This window comes from Aotus nancymaae, unplaced genomic scaffold (genome assembly GCF_030222135.1).
Source record: "Aotus nancymaae isolate 86718 unplaced genomic scaffold, 86718_ANA_hifiasm-v0.15.2.pri h1tg000007l, whole genome shotgun sequence".
NCBI classification, from domain to species: Eukaryota; Metazoa; Chordata; class Mammalia; order Primates; family Aotidae; genus Aotus; species Aotus nancymaae.
This window is the reverse complement of record NW_026988418.1, coordinates 48,996,635-49,020,140: the sequence shown is the minus strand read 5'-3', so window position 1 is coordinate 49,020,140 and position 23,506 is coordinate 48,996,635. Positions and strand designations below refer to the sequence as shown.

Sequence of the window (23,506 nt, the reverse complement as noted above, 5' to 3'; positions counted from 1 at the left end):
GAAAGTTCACAGTTATATGTTTTATACAAATCTATTTTCATTTTTTATGCTGGTTTTTTGGCAGAATCTTTCAAACTGGAAATACAACTTTCCAGTCTTAACTACTTAAAATAATTTTCTTCAAGTAATAATTCTAACATGCTCAAAAGTCACAAATTGAAAAGTCACTTTCAAAATTGTTTTCTTTGTCATTAGAAGTACTGCTTGACCTCATTTTTATGTGAATAAAATGGCTGGAGTTAGGAGAATAGGATAGGCACTTCTCAACAAACGTTGAGACATTGAATTTTCTGGTATAAGTTTCTTTAACCTGTTATAAAATAGGTGCTTTTCTGATTTATGATATGTGATGAATAAGACCCATCCTGTTTTCTAAGATAGATATACCACTGGGAAATCCATTTTCAACCAAACAAAATGGAAGATATTCATGAGTACCTTAAATGCTTCCCAGGTGAGAACAGTATATCCAATAATAGAGTGTCATAAAATTTATTTCTCAGTTTCTTGGTACTATAATACATTGCTAATATATGATATTAGCATATATAATATAATATGTATTGCTGATATATTAGCAATGAATAGGCATCATTCACTCTAAAATTGAGGAATTCTTAGATTTGCATTTGCAATTGTAGTAAATGCAATTTGACAGGAATGTGCATTAAAAATAACCCTTGGGAAAATGTTGATATTTACTTTACAAAACACTTATTAATGCCAGTTTTTCATCATTTCTATTCAGAGCTGTGAAGGAAAAAAGTATTTCTAACTGAAAAAGACTAGGGTTAAAAATTAGTATAGCTAGCATATATTCTACTAATTATGCTTATCAGAGCAATTTTTCTATAGAATTGCAACCTCCTTTATTAGACATTTTAAGAAAATCGTAAGTTCCACAGGGAAATTTATACACATTCCCTTATTTTTGTTTTACTGATTTTTAATTAAAATCTTTCTCAAATATATTATTTATTTGGCTAACTTAAATCAGGATTATGTTAAGTTTTAGGGCAGTTAAGTCCTCAGGGACCATGAAGTCATGTGGTGCAATTGGCCCTAAATTTAATGCTTTGATAAAATTATGGTTTTTGAGAAGGTGCTCCTATTGCTCAGTAAGAAAAAGCAAAGCAACCCAATTTTTAAAAAATGAACACACATTTCACAGAAGAGGAATAAGAAACAGCATGTAAACATATGAAAAGATTCTCAGTCTCTTGGTGAGTAGAGAAATACAAATTAAAACCACATTGAGTTACCACTTCACATCTTTATTATAAGATGTCTGACAAAACCAAGTGTTAGTGAGGATATAGAGCTGTAGAACTCTTTTATACTGCTAGTAGAAATGTAAATTTTTATAGCTCTATGGAAAACAACTTGGCATTACACAATAAAGTTGAATATGCACATATTAACAACTAGAAATTCCACCCCTAGGTATAAATCCTGGAGAAAATCTTATACATATGTAGAAGAAGATGTATATAAGTATGCTCCTGACAGTATAGCCTATAACAAAAACTAAAAGAACCTAAATATATGTGTGCTATAAAAGAGAGATGAATTGAGTTGGATGTACCTGAAGTCCCAGCTACTCGGGAGGCTGAGGCAGGAGCACTGCATGAGGCCAAGAGTTTGAGACCAGCCTGTGTAACATGGTGGGACCCCATCTGATATGATTTGGATTTATGTCGCTACCCAAATCTCATGTGGAATTATAATCCCTAATGTTGGAGGAGGGGCCTGGTGAGAAGTGATTGGATCCTGGGAGTGGATTCCCCTCTTGCTATTCTCATGGTAGTAAGTGCTTGTGAGATTTGGTTGGTTAAAAGTAGGTAGCACTTCCCCCTTTGCTCTCTTTCTCCTCCTCTGGCCGCGTAAGACACACCTGCTTTCCCTTCACCTTCTGCCATGACTGAAAGTTCCCTGAGGCCTCCTCAGCCATGCTTCCTGTCCAGCCTGCAGAACTGTGAGCCTATTAAATCTCTTTTCTTATAAATTACCCAGTTTCAGATATTTCTCTTTTTTTCTTTTTCTTTTTTTTTACTTTTTTCTCTTTTCTCTTTTTCTTTTTTTTTACTTTTTTCTCTTTTTTCTTTTTCTTTTTTTTTACTTTTTTCTCTTTTTTATCTTTTTCTTTTTTTTTTTTACTTTTTTCTCTTTCTTTTTCTTTTTCTTTTTTTTTTACTTTTTTCTCAATTCTATGTTCCCCCATTCACAATACAGACCAGACACAGGGCCTGAGCTGAGGTGTATATGGAGTAGGTTTACTATGCCTCCTCTTTCTATACAGTCAGTGTAAGAACACAGTTTGTGGTAAGCATCAGGAGGCTTCAGATATTTCTTTATAGCAGTGGGAAAACAGACAAATATACATCTCTAACAAAGTTTTTTAACAATAGCTGAGCACTGCACTCCAACCTGAGCAATACAGTGAAACTTCCATCTCTCAAAAAATAAAAAAGCAGAGATATATGAGTTATGGTGTAGTTATACACTGGAACCCCATCCAGCAGTGAAAATTACTACATTAAAACTACATGCATCAATATGGATGAATGCTATAGTGTTGAGGGGGAAAAAGAAAGTTTTAGAAAGATAGGTACAAGCATTATTTAATTTATATAAAGTTAAAAATCTGGATATACTAAATTTATATTTTGTAGGGATGTATAACATTTGGTTCAACTGTAAAGAAAAGCAGAGAAATCATTAACAAGATATCCAGTGTATTTACTTAAAAGAAGGTTAGGTAGGAGTATGATCACAGAGAGACATATAGAGGAATCCAAATGAATGGTAATGTTCTATTTCTTTAGAGGAAATATTTTGTTAGACAAATTGCATTTCTTTCAATGTTACTAAAAGGACAAGGGAAAGGCTTAGGAAAAGGAAGACAAACAAGATTCATCCCTGGGACTCCATGCTCAAGTTCCTGTAATGTCTTCAATAGCACTTTTGACAGTGGTGGTGAATTCACTTATAGTGAAATGTTGTCAGAGAGAGGCAAAAAATTTAGGTTTTCTATATTACTTAAAAGAAGTAGAAGAGAACAGTGTGCTTTATAGACATTCAAAAGATTTGTACATATCTTGGAATCTTAAGGAAAATAAATCATGGTTAGAAATGAAAAACTTGGTCCCCTAGGAATTTACAACTTGGAGAAAACAAATGCATATGTAAGCAAAGAAGTGAAAGAGGTAGGTGGGAATATGGAACTTTCCAGGCAATATGTTCAAGCACTGGTGCTCTGGTGTGGGCTGTTTCTAAATTCCAGCATATTGTTTATGACAGTTCGTCCTCCTGAGACTCCTAAGGCTGAGGGCAGAGACAATGTTAATGAACTACTTACTTAAAGGCCTTCCAGCCCCGCTCCCCATTTCATTCGATAAGTCAACTCCATCCAGCCTTAACATACATAACATTTCGATAGTCAAATCTCACCCTGAGTTGTGACCCTTGACCTGACCTAGGACTCAGGAAATAAAGGTATCTTTCCCCAACACGTCTGAGACAACGAGAAATATCAAGGTGGAAGATTTGAACTAAGCCAAGAAACACTCAGGGGAACTCAGATGAAAAAGTCTCTAAGGAAGTATCAGTAAAGTCCAAATCTGGGGTGTGGGGCAGGAACAGAGAGCACCAAGAGTTCAGAGCTAGAATGGTGAGAGCAAGCATAGTCAGGCGAGAATGAAAAGGGAGGTGAGAGCAGGAGCTGAGAGGCTTGAACATCTGTTAACATTTGCAGCTTGATTTTATGGGTTTGTATGGGTGTGTTAGCCTGGCTTAAAAGTATCAAGGGTGGGGCAGCCACTTGGCACAACCTGAAATCACATGGACCTCCAATGGTGGAGCTGAGAGGCAAGGCTGGAAAAGACTTGTGGGACTGTGCAGCAGGTGAAGGCATTTTAAACAGGAAAAACTAAGCCATACCATTTCTCATGTGAGAAGAAAAGGAAAGAGTTTTCGGTGTAACTATGTGAATATGGACCCTGACATTGTGTTTAGACTTCTCCATTTACAAAGTTTTGTGACTTTGTGCAAATAACTTGAAATTTCTGAGCCTAATGTTTTTCATCTTTAAGATTGAGATTTTAATACCCAACTCACAGGTATTGATATTGTCCCAAATAAAATAATATTACATGTACATGTAAATATGTTTACACATGAACACAATAGATGCACAGTCATTGGCAGTTACCTTCTTCCTCTCTTGTTATCGTCATGTTCCTTGATGAATTATTAAATTAGTAATTATTTATCAATGGGTACTATTTATATAAAATGTAAGTGAACTATAGACTTTAGTTAACAAAAATGTATTAATACTAGTCATCAATTGTAATAAATGCATAACTAATGTAAGATACTAATAATAGGAAAATCTCTATGGGGAGAGAAGAGGGAGTTTATGGGAACTCTGTACTTTCCACTCAATTTTCTATAAACCTAAAACTTCTTTAAAAAATAAAATCTATTAATTTTTAAAATTTTTTCTTATCTTCACCTGCAGGTGAAGATAAAAAACTGAAAGATACGGTCGCTACTTCCTAGAATTTTACAGTTTAATTGAAAACACAGATATCCATTGGAAAAGAACTATGTTGTGGAGATCAGTCATACCTTTTTAAGAGGTCAAGCCAGGATTTCACAACAACAGCACAATCGACACATTGGACCACATAATTCTTCGTTGTCGGTGCTGTCCAGTGCATTTTAGGGTGTTTACCAACAAGTCTCCAGATTTTGCCATGTGTCTCTTGGGAGACAAAATTGTTCCTGAATGAGAATCCCTTAGTTAAATAAGAAATCTTCTTTCTTCTTTCAACTCCACTTTCCATTGATCTATCAGCAAGTCCTGCAGTGTCTGGCATTTTCTTACCTTAGATTTTATTTTTGCACTATGAGATATGCCATGCAATATATCCTCCACTATGACCAAGTCCCCATCATCTATCGTCTGGACCACACTGGTAGACTGCTAAATCACCCTATCTGGTCTCACTGCTTCTGCGTTATCGTCTTCAATTTATTCTTTCTACAAGAGCCAGCAATCTTTTAAAAACATAAATCTAAAGCATATCAATCCTCCTATGTCAACCATCTTATGCTGAGATTCTCCACTTAGACGGCATCTTAGTGAGGATTAAATTCCAGTCTCTGTCTCCGCAGCACAATGTGGCAGCTGAAGCCTCTGCTTAGCAATTTACCCTTCATCTCTTGCTTTTTTTCCCGAGTTTCTTGGAGCCTTTCCCTGTACATGCACAGCTTAGCAATCATCCAGTACTTTGAGGGGAAACTGCACAAAACTTTTTGGTTTGCTTTCCTGCAATTCTTACTTCCCTGGGATTTTGCCTTTTAAGAAAAAAAAAGCAGCAGCAGCCAGGGTGAATATGAAGCTGTGTTTCACTTATCTCAGGAATCACAGCCCCTCAAGTCCTATCAGGGTTGATTATTCTCCAATGGCTTCAAGCTCTTGTTTTGTGTGCTTCATTTAGGTTTTGAAGTAATTTTCAGTGAGAGGAATGCTCAAATTCCAGTTATTTCATCATGTCCAGTACCAGAAGTCCTTACATTGAGATTTTTAAAAATCTCCCCAAGTGATCCTAAAGTGTAGCCAAGTTTGAGAACTGCTTCAAGTGGTTTATCACTGCATTTAGATTTAACAATTTGCAACAAATTTCCTTGACCTATATGTCCTACAAACCCTAGGGACAGCTCTGCCTTATTCACTGCTTTATCTATATCATTTGGAACAGTATCTGGCATATAGTCAGTTGAATTAGATATAATATAAAAATTTATCTACAGTATAAAAATTAATATGAAAGCTATCACAAAGAAAGATCCCACTTTAAGGACAAATGAGGAGCATAAAGAATGCAGTGACAACTTAGAGAAATGAAAAGATGAGTATGGCCTGTTGTTAACAATAAGAAGCTTTCCAAATTAAAAACAAATTAATGCCCCGTCTCTCTATATGAGTCTAAACTTCAAGGTTTTTATCTAATTGCACTGACTTTAAATGGAAAATGAGGTCACTGGAGTATGAAGAATGGTTTTTGGTGATGCCACAAAATGTGTGTGTCAGTGTTAAATACTTCACTCCTGGAATCAACAACTTCAGAGAGATCTTGCAAGAAAATGATTTTAGCTAAGGAGTCAGAAAACTCCAAAGAATATGGTTGGCAGTTTTAGACTTAGAAACATTACAGATTAGAGGAACCAGCTGCCCCAGCATTTGAATTTACTAAAGGGTGAACTCAAATCAAAGCCAGATGAAATGGTAAAAACAAAACAAAATTTGCTGTCAGGATCTCAGAGTTTAAAGAGATTAAGGAGACCGGGTGCAGTGGCTCACGGCTGTAATCCCAACACTTTGGGAGGCTGAGGTGGGTGGATCATTTGAGGTCAGGAATTTGAGACCAGCCTGGCCAACAGGGTGAAATCCTGACTCTTCTTAAAAAATACAAAAATTAGCCAAGCAAGGTGGTGCACTCCTGTAATCCCAGCTAATGTGGAGGCTGAGGTAGGAGAATTGGGTGAACCTGGGGCAGGGAGTTTGTGGGGTGCTGAGGTTGTAGTGAGCCAACATTGCACCACTGCACTCCAGACTTGGTGACAGAGTGAGACTCTGTCTCAAAAAAAAAAAAAAAAGAAAAGAAAAAGAAAAAAAGAGAGGGAGATTAAGGAAAGCAAGGACAACATCATGCTCTCTTAATAAAGGTCCTATAACTTGAATTGACATTGGCCTAAGAAAAAGAGGAATAGCATATTTTTTCCACATATCTGAGGCCTGCATTGGCCCCAAATACCTTACGTGTCTCTTCTTTGGGTCTTGGAAAACAGAGGGTTTTCTAGGTTGCCTTAGTACCTCAGAGTGACTAATACAGGGAAGGCCAGTGAAATATCTTGGTGTCCTTACTATTCCTGTTAAGATAATTTATATTTCATAGTATAAACTCATCCTCCTTGAAATTTTTAGTAAAGTCTCATACAATCACAAACATACATGCAATACAATCTAAAAAGCCAGGATGGGGCTGCCTAGCTTTCTGTAGAACTGGTTACTTAAAGCTCAAAAATTAGATATTATAAACTGAAATGAAAACATCTGCTAGGTATGCTAGATAGTTTTATTATTTCAACTGTGATATGTAGGGATTTGGTAAAAATAATAGTGGGGCTAACTCCTGGGGAACTGTGTTTTCCTGAGGACCTGGGAAGCTGAATCCCAGGGATGGCCCAGCTCAGTATAACCCTTATTCATTAGGAAGCTGACACTTCTGGGCTTCTATCATAGCTACAATACATATTGGGCATATGCCTTTCAAATGAGACCTCCAGCTTCAAGAAACCACAATACTGGTGGGCTGAAGGCACTGCCTCTGAACCTATAAACAGTTGTATTAGTTTTCTAGAGCTACTGTAACAAAGTACCACAAACCATGTGGCTTAAAACAACAGAAATGTCAAGTCTCACAGTTCTGGAAGCTAAGATTCCAAAATTAAGTTGTTGGCAGGTCTGTGCTCCCTCTGAAACCGATGAGGGAATCCCTCCTTGCCTCTTCCTAACTTCTAGTAGTTTACTGGCATCTTTTGCATTCCTTGGCTTGTGGCCATGTAATTCAGATCTCTGCCTTTATCATGTGGCATTCTCCTGTGGGTGTGCCTTCTTAGAAGGACTAGTCCCATTGGCCTAAGGACACACTCTACTCCAGTATGACCTCATCTTTACTAATTACATCTGCCACGACCCTATTTTCCCAGTAAGGCCACATTCTGAGGTATTAGGGGTTAGGACTTCAACATATCTTTCTTGTGGGGAACACAGTTCAACGTGTAACAGCACTTAAGTGAATGATCACATCAACCATACTACAGATAAGAAGAAGAAAACTATTTCCTCAGTGACAGACCCTCATTCTCTGTTAATGATATTCTACTGGAGTGAACACAAACAGCTACAAGAAACATACCTCATTCTCTCTGCAGGGTTCTCTACTTCTCTTTTTTTCACAATTGATCTCTCTTTGTTTAGTCATGTGGAAAAGAGCCATATACCATTCACTGGTGATAGTGCAAAGTTTTGACTGAAAGAAAGCCTCTATTGATATTTATGGAGAGTTATTGACCATTCACTTGGGCTTAATGTTTGCTACTGCTTCCAAGAACTCAAGCTGAAGGATGCAACTCTACTATTTTCTGAGCTAGCCTAACAGTGGAAATCAGAAAGTATCTGCCTTTTTGTTTTTAATCTGCCTTTCCAATTTGTTTGCCAAGGTCATGTCTCCCCTTGATAGAAGCCATTCACACTTCACATACCAGCCAGTTGACTTGGCTTTGAGGTTATTGGAGAGATGGGTGAGAAAGAAGCTGCCAGACTTTTTTTTTCCCCGACTGTCTGGAAAAAAAAGACCACTAAGATCTTAGAAAAGAGCATCTATGCTCAGAGCTCCCTCAGCACTGGTGAATGTTTGAAGTTTGAGGAGATGAGAAGCAAACATCCAGTTTATATAGCACTGTTATTAACCAGGATTTTCTTCAGGAGCAACAGCCAGCTGTGTATGAAATTGTTAGGAACACCAGGGGAAGATATTTACATAACAGTAGTGCTGAATTTGCATATGTCCACTCAAATTATATCAGCTGTTCCAAGACAGCTTTAGAAGTTAAAACTGTCTTACAGGCATACTTCATTTTATTGCACTTCACAAATATTGATTTTTTTTTTTTTTTTGGAAATTGAAGTTATATGGCAACTCTGTATTGAGCAAGTCAGAGAAAGTGTTTTAGGCCCTTGGTGAATAAGAAAGTATAAGTCATCATCTTGCTGATATTTATGTATTGACTAAATGATTTGTTGAAATAATTTTAAACTTAGGGATAGTTCTAAATATGAATATAGATCACATTCAAACAGGTAGTACGCATGTATGTTGCATGGAATACAGAGCTATCATTAGGCTTAAAATGCTGCAGAAGTATTGTGTTCCAAGGAGAGAATCGGTGTTTATTTTCTCTGTTTCTCTGCTTTCGGTTTCAATTTTCCTGTTTCTCAGAGATGCTGAGTATGAAGCATGCACTTGGCAGAGAGCATCATGACTTTTCAAGTCTGCTAAACTCTTCATCCTGGCTAGGATTTCCTAGAGTTTCACCTTTTCTGAAACATGTCCTTGTCCATTTAGAGGGAACTTATGGCGTTGGGTGAAGTTTTTTTTTTTTTTTTTTTTTTTTTACTCAGAAGGAGGCTGAAGGGTGAAGTTTTCAAACCCCAATTTACCTTTGTCAAGTGGAGAAAAACTCTTTTGGGAAACTGAGCCAGTCCCACCCTGAATTAGTCTATATTAAACTATACCAGGAAGCCCTCCTGCCTCCCTGCTTCCACGTTGGCCTTCCACAACTTTCTAACCTACCTTCTCTTGCACTGCCTAGACTATGTTTTCAGCCCGTATACTCAGGAGGTATAAATGCCTTTTGTATAGAAAGCTGTAAAAAGACAGCTTGGGTGTCGCTTGTCATTATTTTCCCAAGGAGAATTCTGGCCCTCATTGAAGCTGTGGGTTTGACAGTTTCCCAGGATTTCTCACAATCACTTTTTCTTTTTCTGCCACAGCTTAACTCTACTCTGCTCCCTTTGCGGCCTCGCTGTTACATTCATTAGGAACTGTGTTGCCACAGTTGCTTTTTCTATTTTTGATATTTGCTTAGGCTAAAATATCAGACTTGTTCTGGCATGATGCTGGGCCAAATTAGAGAGAAAGGCAGGAATTGAATCTCAAATCTTCAAAATTCTGCTAATCCGCCAAGTTTAACATTTCTATGAGAGTGAATGAGCAGGTTCCACATTTGTGAATTTGGAAAGAAAGTAAAAATTTCCCCTCTTGATCCATGATCAGATTTCATTTTTCTAGTGTGTTTGATGTAACCAAGCACTACTATGTAACATGCCAGGTGCTGTGGGCCCAAGATGAACAAGGCATCATCCCCGTCCCCAGGTTGAGTGCATGCCAGCTCAACCACAGGAAATCCCAGTCCCCAGGCTGTGCCACACTGTTTGATAAACTGAATCCTGAGTATATGTAACTTAGAATATGCCTCATGTTCAGCCCTCTGCAATGAACTGTTACACTTTCAAAGGAGAAACAAGACCTCCTGGGAATTTCCAGTATCTAGGACCCTACATGTAGTCATTCCCTCTGATAGATACTGGGTTGCACTTAAGAGTTTATAAAATATTCCTATAATATTCCTCTAATTACCAAAATCTGTAATATGATCAGGACAGCTGCTATTATCCACTTTACTGATAACAAAACTGAGACTGAGATCGCATGACTCAGGCAGCCATGTTCAGGGAAAAAGAAAAGCAGTTACAGAGCTGGAACTAGAGCTGAGGTCTTCACAATTGCTCCCGTTTTTCTTGCCATGATTTACGCAGACCCAATAATCTAATAGTAGTCATCTAAAACCATTCATGACATTTTCATATGTCTTTATGATAGACAGGAGAAAATACAAGTTTAATCAACTTGCTACTAATATACTGAAAATAACATCTCTACCTCCAATCTTCATTTTAGAACAAGGTGAGAACAAGGCAAAAAAAAAAAAAAATTTTAAATGTGAGATTATATAACTTGGTAGTTAAGAAATCACTTTGGACAAGTTGCTGAATTTACTAAACTTCCATTTCTTCACCTGTCAAATGGTAATATTAGTATCTATTTCGTATATAGTAAATGCCCAAAACAAATATTAGCTATAATTATTGCTATCATAATTATAATTGTAATTATACTAAAACAAACAAAATCAAATATTAAGCAACTCTGGCTAGTTTGGGATGTCCTGAGCCTTCTTGAGAAAACTGTTAGGTTGGTGCAAATGTAATTATGGTTTTTGCCATTAAAAGTTACTTTGCCATTACTTTTAATGGCAGAAACCAAAATTAGTTTTGCACCAACCTAATAGAAGTCAAGTCCTGAGTTCTTTCACTGAAAAGGGAATTTTCCTAGATGGTATTGCTTTTGAGGAATTCAGGAAAAAAGAGGAAGGTGGAGATGAGGAAAGAAAAAGAAAATTAGCAATAGCTTTACTCGATCAGGCTTATTTCCTTTTAAAGGCACCGTCATGGTGTCTCAGCACAATGACATGTTTAGATATTTTCTTGCAAAAGAAAATGGATAACTTCTTAGAGATGTGGATGCTGAGGTAGAGGTTAAGAAGCTGACAACTGTGATTTAAAGAGAGTTCAGGAGTTTAACCTTGGTGTGGTTCAAGATCCCCTAGGACATCTTCTGGGAGTAAAATACAGAACTCAAAATAACAATACTGGTAATTGACATTTAGGATAACTCATAAACATCCATAAAATTTATAGCTTAATGAACCCATGCACATATGTTAAAGGAAGATAAAGTGAGATAAGCTAAATGGGAAAATAATCCAAATTAATATTTCTTTGAAATTATTTTTGGATTATAAAATTCAAATATGAAAAAGCTGTAAGCCTTTATAAAGCAATTACTGATTACTTACAAAAAGGGTCTGGATAAGTTATTTTGCATAGTTTTTTCTAATTAAGAAATCCAAACAAATTGGAAGAATTTTGTATTTTCAGATAGGGATATTTGACCTGCATCGTGCAGAAGGGGTGGGGATACTATGGTTTTGGAAGGGTCTGACCAGAAGCATTCATTTACATGCTGCAATTATGTTCTTGTTTGGTCCAGAAGTCCTTCCCCAAGTAACCACCTACAGTATCAGTGGATCAGAGTTTATTTTGGATTGAATAAAGATGAGGCATGTGAGAAGCTTACACATACACACTTTTTTTAAATGCGGGAACCACAGTCTTTTCCATTTCCTCTTTAAAACTGAAGACTGGGAAATTCATCAAGGAGACAAATTCATTCATTTGAAACATGTTATATAACTCAGGATTGTTAGATCAGGAAATGAAATGGAAAAGCCATTTCTGCCATCAGGCTTATAGCAGTCTGTGGTGGCATTTTACTATTTAATGTGTGTTGTTGGGGACCATTAGCCTCATGTGGCTTTACGTCAAAAACTTTAATCTGACCACTTGTACTTGTTTTATATGGATATTTACAAACTTTTTAATAACTTTTTATAGAAATTCGTAGCCTATATCAAGTTATACAAATGGTCTAGTCACTGGCAAATGTTATTCAGTGCTTGCAAAGTTATATACTTTTAATTATGCTGAGATATTTTCCTAAAGAAATCAAGCATATGTTTGCCTGTTTCCTTTTCACGTTCATTACTTACAGCATCAAGAAACTTCCAAAAGTATTTTTATGCCATAGGAGGAGCTTATTTATTCAAGGAGGCATCTAGTTCAATTAGCTCTAATCCCATTAAATTATGCAGCTACTTCTTTATGCCTTATGATACATATGCTATGGCATAATGACAGATGCCTTGTTTGTATAACCTGATGCATTCATTATTTTGGTTTCAATTATGCTTTTATGAATAAACTGTACAAAAGTCATGCTATTTCCCTTTTGTTTTTCATGTTTCCTATTGACCCTACTCCTCCAACTCCTTTGTGAGAGATGAAAGACAAAATGCATACATATAGAATACAACACTGTTCCAATTTGTTTGAATTCTTAAGTGAAAACAGTCACTCTAGAGTTCACCATAAAGTAAGGCAAAATCCCAATATAAGCTTTGGCAATGTAGTCACCAGGAAATTCCTATGGAAGAAAGTCTAATATCTGTGCTGATGAATAGGACACAACCCTTCTCAAAGTGGCTGAAGCAAGGTTCTTAGAATATAGTAGATAGTCAATATATATGCTTGTTGAACTGAACCACTGATGTCACCTGGGAGATCTGACTAATTACAACAGAAAATAGCAGGTTTGGGGGAAAATGAAGTTTCTAAAAGCTTCATGGGCCATTATAGCATAAGGATGTTGGTGGCATCCTATGAATTGACTTTGAAGAAGGGAGAAAGATGACTGGAGGAGACATAGAATTATTTCAAAATTTTTTTGTTTGATGGTGAATGTCTAAATTTATAATGTTTCATTTATATAACATTTCATATATAATGTTTAATAGCAGTAGTTGAGAGTATATTCAAATTCTCAATCTTGGAGGAAACACCACGAACATTTCACAATTAAGTGTAATGTTTACAATAAGTTTTTTGGTAAACAGCCTTTTATCAAATTAAGAAAGTTTCTATTTCTAGCTTCTAAGAGTATCATGAATGGATATTAAATTTTATCAAAATTTTAAATATGAATTTTAAAGATAATCATATGAGTTTTTTGCCTTTTGTTCTATTAATGTGGAAAATTGCACAGATTTTGAATGTTATATCAATCTTGCAGTTCTACAAATCTAATTTGGTCCAAATGTACCATCCTTTTTATAGACTATTAGACTCTGTTTGCCAGTACTTTGTTTAGGATTTTTGTCTTAATATCAAGAGTGAGATTGGACTGTACTTTTTTACTTGCACTGTCACAGTCAGGTGTTGGTGACAAGTTTGTGCTGGTTTCAAGCAGACTCTTCTTGGGCTTCTCCTGGCCTTGAAGAAGTAGGCTACCAAGAAGTAAATGATCTGCATAGAAAGGAACCATGAGTAGCCTCTAGGGACCACCAGCAAGAAACTGAAGCCTCAGTTCATCAGCTACAATGAAATTAATTATTTCAACAACCTGTAGGAGCTTAGAAGTGGTTCTTTCCCCAGTCAAGCTTCCAGATGAGAACATATCCTGGATGATAACCTTGTTTGCGGCCTTTTAAGACCCTAAACAGAAGACCTAGATTGGTTATCCCTGGTCTCCTGTCCACAGAAACCATAAGATAATAAACATAGGCTGGGTGTGGTGGCTCATGCCTGTAATCCCAGCACTTTGGGAGGCCGAGGTGGGCATATCACAAGGTCAAGAGATCAAGACCATCCTGGCCAACATCATGAAGCCCTGTCTCTACTAAAGATACAAAAATTAGCCAAGTGTGGTGGTGGGCACCTGTAATCCCAGCCACTCAGGAGGCTGAGGCAGGAGAATTGCTTGAACCCAGGAGGAGGAGGTTGTGGAGAGCCATCACACCATTGCATTCCAACATGGCAAAAGAGCAAGACTTCATCTAAAAAAAAAAAAAAAAGATGATAAACACGAATTGTTTTAAGCATATAAATGTGTGGTAATTTGTTATATAGCAATAGAAAACTAATACATTTTCTGTTTTTTTAAACATGTTCCATCAACATTTGAGCACTTCCTTACCTTATGACCAACAGGATATTCCTGGCTCAGCTTGTACTTTCTCTGAATAAACATGGAATTAATCATTTTTCCAGGGATCTCTGCTACCTTTTAGTGGAGAATGGAATTTAGAAAATAAGACCTGAGTGCTAGGTGTGCTAGGTGTGTCAAAACTCTTAAGAGTGTTTTGTTCTTAGGCCTTCCCATTGGATAGAGCTAGGGAATATGTGTGTGTGTGTTTGTGTGTGTGTATGTGTACTCAAATTTACATCTATGTTTATATCATCTCTATACACTGCAAAACATAGGTTCTTACTGAAACCCTGCATTCTAATCCAGGACCACAGGATTTACTCCACTTTTCTTTCTTTCCATATCTGTAGCTCCCTTCTCTGATAGGAGAAACCTGACTCTTACTATTCTCAATACGTTTGTTTATTAGATAAATTCTTTCTTTGTATAACAATCTCCCATCATCTTCGTCATCTCCCTTGCTTCACAGATTCCCTCCTCACTCTGTTCAGTCTCTACCAATGCCCTACTACCCTCAAAGGCAACTACCTTGCTGGGTCCCATGTAATAGATTATGAACTAAATTATCCAAGAGAGAAGAAGGTCTAGTTATTTTTGATTAAGCACCATACACTGTATATGAAAAACTATGGGAATAATGTGAAGCCCAGAGTGATGTTCTATTTCCCCAAAGAGTATGTACCTTGTAGCAGGCAGCTAAGGTCCTTAGCAATGCCAGTTCACTTAATACAGACTCGTAATTGAGCTGATTTGAAACTGGGCTTTCATCACTGTAAGGTTGGCTGCGTCGCGGAGAGTTCGGACATGCCCTCTCCCCTCGCAGAACGTTCGGACACGCCTCCTTCCCTTGCCGGGAGCTCAGAAACGCCTCCTCCCCCCACCCCCCCTGCCCGGCCGGGAGCCCGGGAAAAAAAGCCCCATCAGGACATACCTGATACCATTTTGTCCCATCCAGGCTCCACTCCCTGTCTACTATTTTGTCTTATCTGGGCCCCACTCCCCATCATCCGGGTCCCACTCCCCTCCATTTTGTTTCATCCGGGTCCCACTCCCCTCCATTTTGTCCCACTCACCTTGGCCACAGCCAATCGGATGCCTCCACTGCCTATAAAACCCCGTGCCTGAGAGGAGTCTGCGCGACTTCTCCGGCCCCTCCTGTCAGGCCGCAGAACCTCGTCCGGGAGCCTGAATAAAACCCCTTGCATTGGATTATTTTCGTGCTGGCCTCAGTTTCTTCGTTTCATCCTCGGCGAGAACAGACCTTACAATCACTACAAGGGCTAGTTCAAGTTGACTCTTTCTCCTAGTTTCTAATCCAAAACCTTCCTCTTTGGAAACCCTTGGACTCCAGCTTTTGTCCCCATTAACCCCATGAGGCTGACAAAAGCTTTATTCAGTTTCTCAACTACTTCTTCCAGAACTGGAAGAAACCACTAGGAGAAAAAAAGGCCCTCAAAGCAGGTCTCAGCTCTCTAAAAGTTGCTGCTTCTTTGAGGTGTTACCCCTGTAATTTTTCACCACATTATTAGCTTTCTGATGTATTCAAGAAATTTTTAAAATATATTTTGGCCAATTATCCTATTAGTATCACTAGGGGGTTGGTACAAATTATCTAGTCCTTCGTTACTGGCAGAAAAGTCTTCTATTGGTAGCTTCCTATTTTTAAACTAACATATAGTGAATGCTTAGTGTTCTTAGTGTCATTTAAACATTTTATATGCTTTATCTCATGTAACTTTTATAACCACCTTAGAGATCAGTACTATTATCAACCTATTTTATAGTTGAAGATCTAACATTTAGTAAGATTCCCTATCTTGTGCAAGGTCACATAGCAGTAAGCAGAGGCCAACTCGGATTTGTCTGACTGCAAAGCCCAGGATTAAAATACTGACGTGTGTCATTTCCCACCATTAACTTTCATAGCCTAGAAACTAAGCACCCTGTAGAGACAGTTCTAGTTACCAGTCTATTCAGATAATTAGAAAGGGAAGAGAGCAGACGTTTTTTATTTGCTTAAATGACTCTGAGACAGGGGACAAAAATAGCACTCAAGTTTGGGCCCAAAGTGCCACATTTATTTCTTCCTGTTACCCAAACAAGAACCGTGATGGATTTTAAATTAAATTAAGTTACAAGACTCAAATAGGGGAAAATGTCACCATCCTAAACCTAAGTTTATATATTTTGTGGTATAGATTAACTCGCAATTCAGGATTTCCTTTCACAATTTTCTTTCCTCCTCCCATGGTAGGAATCTGTCAGTTGACATAAAATTGCGCGCCATGACCGGATGTGATAGAGTCAGACAAGCAAGATATGTTTCACTGATGCATCTGGACAGGAAACCCTAAATATGGTTTTCTTTTCTTAAAAAAAGAAATCCCAGCCACATATGTTTTTGTTTTTCTTCTCAGCATTTGGTACGTGAAAACATAGAGCATGTTATTGCAGGTAGCAATTTTCCAGAGAAAAAAATCTTTTTAAAAGATTTTAGGAGCCCTCAAATTCTTCCAGAGAGGAAGATTCAGGTATTTTGATCTGATACTTTAAAATATATACATATTTACACTCTTTTGTGTACAAACTGGAACAAGTGGCCTATATTTTCTTGAAAATTTTGGGAAATTACTTCTATTTCAGAAATACTTTTCTAACAACAGAATGTTATTAATGAGAACGTGAAACTTGATTTCTGAACTTCTAGTTTCTCTGTGGACCATACTTTTATTGTATCACCTCGAATTTGAAACATAACAGTCTAGTCTTCTTCAAAGAAGTCAGAATGTCTTCCAAAATGATAAGCACTCTTTCTTATATGGTATTTGTGAAGTCTGTAAAGAATAAAGGGCTGATGGATGTTGACTGATTTCTCCTAGTAGACTGAGGCATTACATGCTGACCCTAACTACACAGCCAAATGTAGAGTAACTAGAAACAGTACTCTAGGCTCTCTTTGCACTGCTCTTTTATCTATTTTGTCTCTGTTCCTGTTTTGGCTCCAATCAAGCTGCTAATAATTTTCTATAACAGGTTCCCATTTGGTTGGTAATATTTGATCATAGTCAAGTTACATTGTACCTGGATTTCAGGATGAGTAACTAAATAGATATAGGGGCATTTAACCACACAAATCATGTTTCAGCTGATGTAGAGTCTTCTGAGAGAAGCAACAACGTACAGTCACCCATCAATATTCCAGTAGAGCTGCTTTTATTGAATCGAGTTGGTGAAATCAGGTCTGGACTGAGAAAGGTGAGAGCCCTACATAAGGTGATAATGAAGCACCCATCGGACTAATGTGTTTAAACTACTTTTTGGCCAGACGTGGTGGCTCACATCTGGCCGAAATACCAACACTTTGGAAGGCTCAGTCAGGTGGATCATGAGGTCAGAAGTTCTTGACCAGCCTCACCAACATAGCAAAACCCCGTCTCTACTAAAAAAATACAAAAATTAGACGGGTGTGGTGATGGGCCATTGTAATCCCAGCCACTCGGGAGGCTGAGGCAGAAGAAATCACTTAAATCCGGGAGGTGGAGGTTGTAGTGAGCGGATTGTGCCATTGCATTCTGGCCTGTGCAACAAGAGCAAAACTCTGTCTCAGAAACAAACAAACGAACGAATTAAAACTACTTTTCATTAATTATTTAGTGGTGACAGTGAAAAATGGTTTCCAATAGTGGAAATAAAATACTACTGACTTTATGTTTTAAATAAGAAATTTATAACATGCAATTGCTGGAGCTAGACAATTTCTTGGGAGGCATGTAAAGTTATGTAAAATGTGAATAAAATAAATATTTTTTTTCACAGTAAATGCTTCAGTCCTATGAGTTACTCAGATTCAGAATTTCAGCTTCAGATGCCTGGGAGATGGCTGGTCTCAGAGCTGGTGGTACAACTATATTGTACCATAAAACTTATTCATATATACCTCAAAAGATTAAACTAGGAGATAAGGTGTGGGATTTTTTTCCCTCTATTGTGATCCAAGAGGACAATTTTTTTCACTGTCATTTTTATTTTAATAGTGTTCGGGGTACAGGTGTTTTTTGGGTACATGGATAAATTCTTTGGTGGCGATTTCTGAGATTTTAGTGCATCCATCACCTGAGCGGTAAACACTGTCCCAATGTGTAGTCTTTCATCCCTCACCCACCTCCCAATTGTCCCTCCTGAGTCCCCAAGGAGACAGTTTCTTCAGCAAATTCTCATTTGGTAAGATCAATTTCTGTTTTACTAGATATGTATGAAGTCACATATAAAAATCTGAGTCAATTGGTACTGATCTTTTAATTCATCGAAGACAATGTTTTAATGTTTCATATAAACTAGCACCCTAGGAAAATGCCTTGCAGGCTGGCCCCTTGCTTTAGCTCTTCATGTGATATCATCTGCTATACTGTGCCCTGAATAAATTTGTCTTTAAAAATAATCTTTATGATTTAAATTATGTTATCTTTATTAGGGACATAAGAGGAATTCCATTTTAGTCTTAATTCTAAGAATAATTTCTAAGGAATTGGTCAGTTTTTACCTAAACACTAAGAATTAGGCAACTAATTCCATTTTTTTTTTAGTTCTTATTACTAAAACATTGAGTCAAATGAATAACCTACTCATAGAAAACTCATAGGCAGAAAGAAACATGTTTAAAATTAACCTTATCCCTGGCCTCATTTTATGTTCCTTCCACTGTTTTTCTTTCCTACTTTTACTTAAGCTATCTTGCTTTATTTTAGGTATCCTCATAAGCTGCCCTTAATCCTCTCTGGAATGAGAAGAGTATATAAAAATAAGTCCACAGTTGCTCACTTAGTAAAGACTTTGCTCATTAGATTTGCAGAAAGTGAACAGTATGCTGAAGGAATGGAGCATTGTTTCATGAGCGTTGAAGAGAGGCTTCCAGGGGATGGGAACGGGTCTGGGCGTCTGCACAGCAGGGAGAAGTCACCACCAAATAACTTGTCCATGTAACCAAAAACAACCTGTATCCCAAACACTATTGAAATAAAAATTAAAATAAAAAAAATTGTCCCTTGAGTCACAATAGGGGAAAGATGCCACACTTTATCCCCCAGTTTAATCTTTTGAGGTACATATGAGTAGGTTTTATGGTACAATGTGGCTGTACCACCAGCTCTGAGACCAGTCATCTCCCAGGCATCTGAAGCTGAAATTCTGAATCTGAATAATTCATGGGATTGAAGCCTTTATTGTGAAGGAGAGCTGAACTGGCACAGCACAGATGACAAATGACTTGCTTCACGGTTCTGCAAAGGATAGGCTGGAAATGCTAGTGGAAATAATTGCTGGAAATGCTAGTGGAAAAATTGTTGTGTGCCTCAATTCTAGTAGTATCTATACTCCTATTCATTGCTACTTCTCTCCAAGACACACACCTGGGGTTAATCATATTGAATTACCTCTAACAAAACTGGCTCATGATCCCCCTTCTCTGACACTTGCCTTTCTCACTGAAGAGTTGTCCCTATTTGTTCTGTCTCCCTGCTAAAAGCAGACTGAACCCAATGTGGACCCCTGACTCAAGTGGACAGATCAGATTCTCTCTTCTCTCTATGAGCATGGAGATGAGACTTAAATGTGCTAGCTACACTCTGTTCATTGCTTGAACAAAAATGTGTGAGGCCAGAGTTCTGTTCTGTGATAGCTCTGCTTGTTCACAGAGCAGAGAACTCTCCTCAGTGAGAGTTCAGAATAAAGCTGGGTACTTAGAGCAGCAAGAATAGGATACTAATGGAGTTTCCAGAGTTGCACTTTCTGGTTCCAGCACGTCATGACGTCCAGAAATGGTTCCTGCCTCCTGTTTGCTTGTCATTCTCCTCCCCCTATGGCCAAGGTAGCTCAGGTTGCTGTCCACCACTTTGAGGTAAATGATGCTTCACTGAGACATTAGCCCTGAAAATAAAATGTTTCCAGTAGAAATCACCAAAGATGAACTTAGGAACTTAAACACAATACTCATCCATTCAACACGTATTTATTGATGGCTACTATACTAGATCTCACGTGGAATAAATCACTGAACCAGATATGTCAAGCTGTTTGCTGTCTGACAGAGGATAAATCTATAAACTAGGTTAAATAACAATGTGGAGAAATATTTACTGGCAGAGAAATACATTCATAATAAATTATTAAGTAAATAAAGGAAATTAGAAAACAGTATGTATAAAACATTTATAAAACCATATATAGTATATGTGTATCATACATATATGTGCACATACATTTTTTTCTTTTAATCTGTACATATATATTTGGTATATATACCACACATATTACACATATATCATGTTTCTTTATAGACTGGGAGATAAAACAAAAATAATGTGAGAACTTGAAGGATATTCAAATATTAAAAGTGATTATTGCATTTGAAACGAGCTCAAATTGGTTTTTGATTTTAATTTCTATGAAGGATCCATCTTTGTATATTTACATGCTTTGAGGGGTGAAAATTATTTTGGAAATGAGACAAGCATTCACACACACGATGATTCCCTCCTCCTGTCACTCCACGCAGCTGGCAGAAATCACAGTGGTCACCAGCATGAGTGGCGGAGGAGGACACTTGGATAAATTTTTAGTTTTGTTGGTTTTTTGCTTAATAGTTAGAAAACTACATTGTTGTACTTATACACCTGACTGATCAGCTATATAGTATTTATATACAAGTGATAATACAGATTTGTAACATTAGTTTTAAAGAGGGAAAGTTTTGTTCTGTATATTTTGTTACCTTTTACGGAATAAGAATTACATATGGAAAACCCTCTAACCATGGCACTTGATGTGATGTGGCAGGGCAGTCGTGAGTCACCTGCCTGCTGCAATCACTTGTAAACAGGATTTTTATTGTTAGTGTTTTATGCATGTAACAGACTATGCACACTTTTAATTTTGTCAAATACACACATGCCGCTATGACCATTTAGACTCCAGCCATGAGACTGTTCGCTCACGCGTGTCTGTTTCCATCTCTGCAATGGCCTTGGCAGGCTGCAGGGAAGGCAGCTTTGGAAGGTCATTGCTTTTGCCCACTCTTCATTCCTTCTTGTGCACTGCTTTCTCCTTTGCAGTTAAGATGCCATGAGCAGGTGGATTCCACACTGCAGGCATGAAATAAAAGCATTGCAAAGGCAACAATAACAGCAAAAAAATTACCATGATTATTACCATGGCAAGATGATTATAGTTGGTTTTTGTCATACTTTTTCCTGCTGACATGTATTATTTTGAATAAAAATTATAAATAACAGTATCCTTTTGGAAATTCTTCAAACATGTAAAATAATACGTATTTTGCAAAATCTATCAGAATACATGCATCTTTGTAAACCACAGAAAAAAATAAAGTCAATAACTAGTTAACATTTAAATGTATACCCAATAAGAGGTTGGGTATTAGAAAGCTTTGGAGAAACAGTAACATAAACATGCTTTTCAATGTAACATTTCCAACTAAATGACATCATTAAAAAATACAGATAAATTTTATTTTTTGTCATTCAACAAATATTATTGCATGCTCTCCATGTGCCAGGCACAATTCTAAGTTCTTGGGAGGTATATCAGTGAATAAAATTGACAAATGTCCCTGTACTCAGCAACTTATATTCTTTTAGAAATCATCTTTATTAGAAAAATAGAATTTATCTCTTGGAGTCCGGAGTGTGGAGGGACAGCATCTGTAAGTACCAGGTCTCCTGCTTCATCTCTGTCTACTTTCCTGTGTGTCTGCCACGATGCCAGGTGCATGGAACACAAGCCTATCGTGATGGAAGTCTTGCACTCAGGCATCTCACTGTCCCCAGGAACATACAAATAAGTAAAGGGCAAATTCACACAGCATGATAAGGGTGAGTAGGGGTAAGCCCAGGGGCCATGAGCATGCATAAAAGATAGAGCCATTTTGGGCTTTGTTTTGGGGATGGGTGATAGTGAGGAAGATTCATTGCCAGAAGGAGACACTATCTGAGCTGAGACCTGAAAGAGAAATAGGAATTATGCAGGTGAAGAGGCCAGAAGAAGGGCATTTCATGGAGTGAAAGCAAGAAGAAACAGGATAGATATTGGGGAATGCATGTATAGTTAGAGCTTAATTTGCAAGCTAGAAATGACCAAAAAAAAAAATGGGGTAAAAAGATTGAGCAGAGGCTGTGTGCTGTGTCGTTTAAGAGGCAATATTGTGTAGTACTCGAGACTGTGGTTATGAAGCCAGGCTTTGACACCTTTTAGCTGCATGACTCAGGAAGCATTACCTAGCTGCTCTGTTGATTAGTTTCCTCAGCTATAAATTGTATAATGGTATGTAAGTCCTTACATGGGCTACTGTAAGTATTCAATGAAATGATCTATGTAAAAAGTACTCAGAAAAGAAAGAATTTTTTGTTCATTTGTGCTGCTGTAACAAAATACCTGAGACTGAGTACAGTTGACTCTTGAGCAATGCAGGGGTGAGGAGTGATGGCCCTGTGGGCAATCAAAAGTCTATCTGTAACTCTCAACTTCTTCAAAATGTAACTACTGTTGACTGGAAGCCTTGCTGACAACATGGACAGTATTTATAGCTGCTCCCCATCACTTGTATTATCACCTGAGCTCCCTGGCATTAGATTCTCAAAGGAATGTGAACCCTATTTTGAACTGTATCTGCGAGGGATCTAGGTTGTATGCTCGTTATGAGAATCTAATGCCTGATGATCTGTCACTGTCTCCCATTACCCTCAGATGCAACTGTCTAGTTGCAGAAAAACAAGCTCAGGGCTCCCACTGATTCTACATTATGATGAGCTGTGTAATTATTTTATTATAATTTACAATGTAATTATAATAGGCATAAAGTGCACAATAAATGTGATGTACTTGAATCATCTGAAAACCATCCCTTCCCAGGTCTGTGGAAAAATTATGTTCTAAGAGACTGGTTCCTGGTACTGAAAATGTTGGAGACCTCTGCACTAAACCATATTCCCAAGCCCATTATAACCTCACAGATACAACCAGTAAAATACCTTTCTTAGGGCATTTCAGGATGAGGTGGTTTTGGGGGAGCAAAAGGGTGATTATGACCTACAAAGAAATGGTTATGAGTTGAGAGGATGAATACTATCCTTGAAAATATGATGATTTATAGAAAAATAATTTTAAATGTCAATCTCTTAGTGTTTTTGGTGAAAATG

The 23,506-nt window shown here is 37.4% G+C and overlaps 1 non-coding gene across 1 annotated transcript; it reads right to left on the bottom strand.

The window, feature by feature from the left end:
• Positions 1-2,207: 2,207 nt before the first annotated feature.
• On the bottom strand, positions 2,208-2,339 carry LOC135273518 (small nucleolar RNA SNORA51). The gene has a single exon (XR_010341308.1). It is a non-coding gene; the product is annotated as a small nucleolar RNA SNORA51 (small nucleolar RNA).
• Between the last annotated feature and the right edge of the window lie 21,167 nt (positions 2,340-23,506).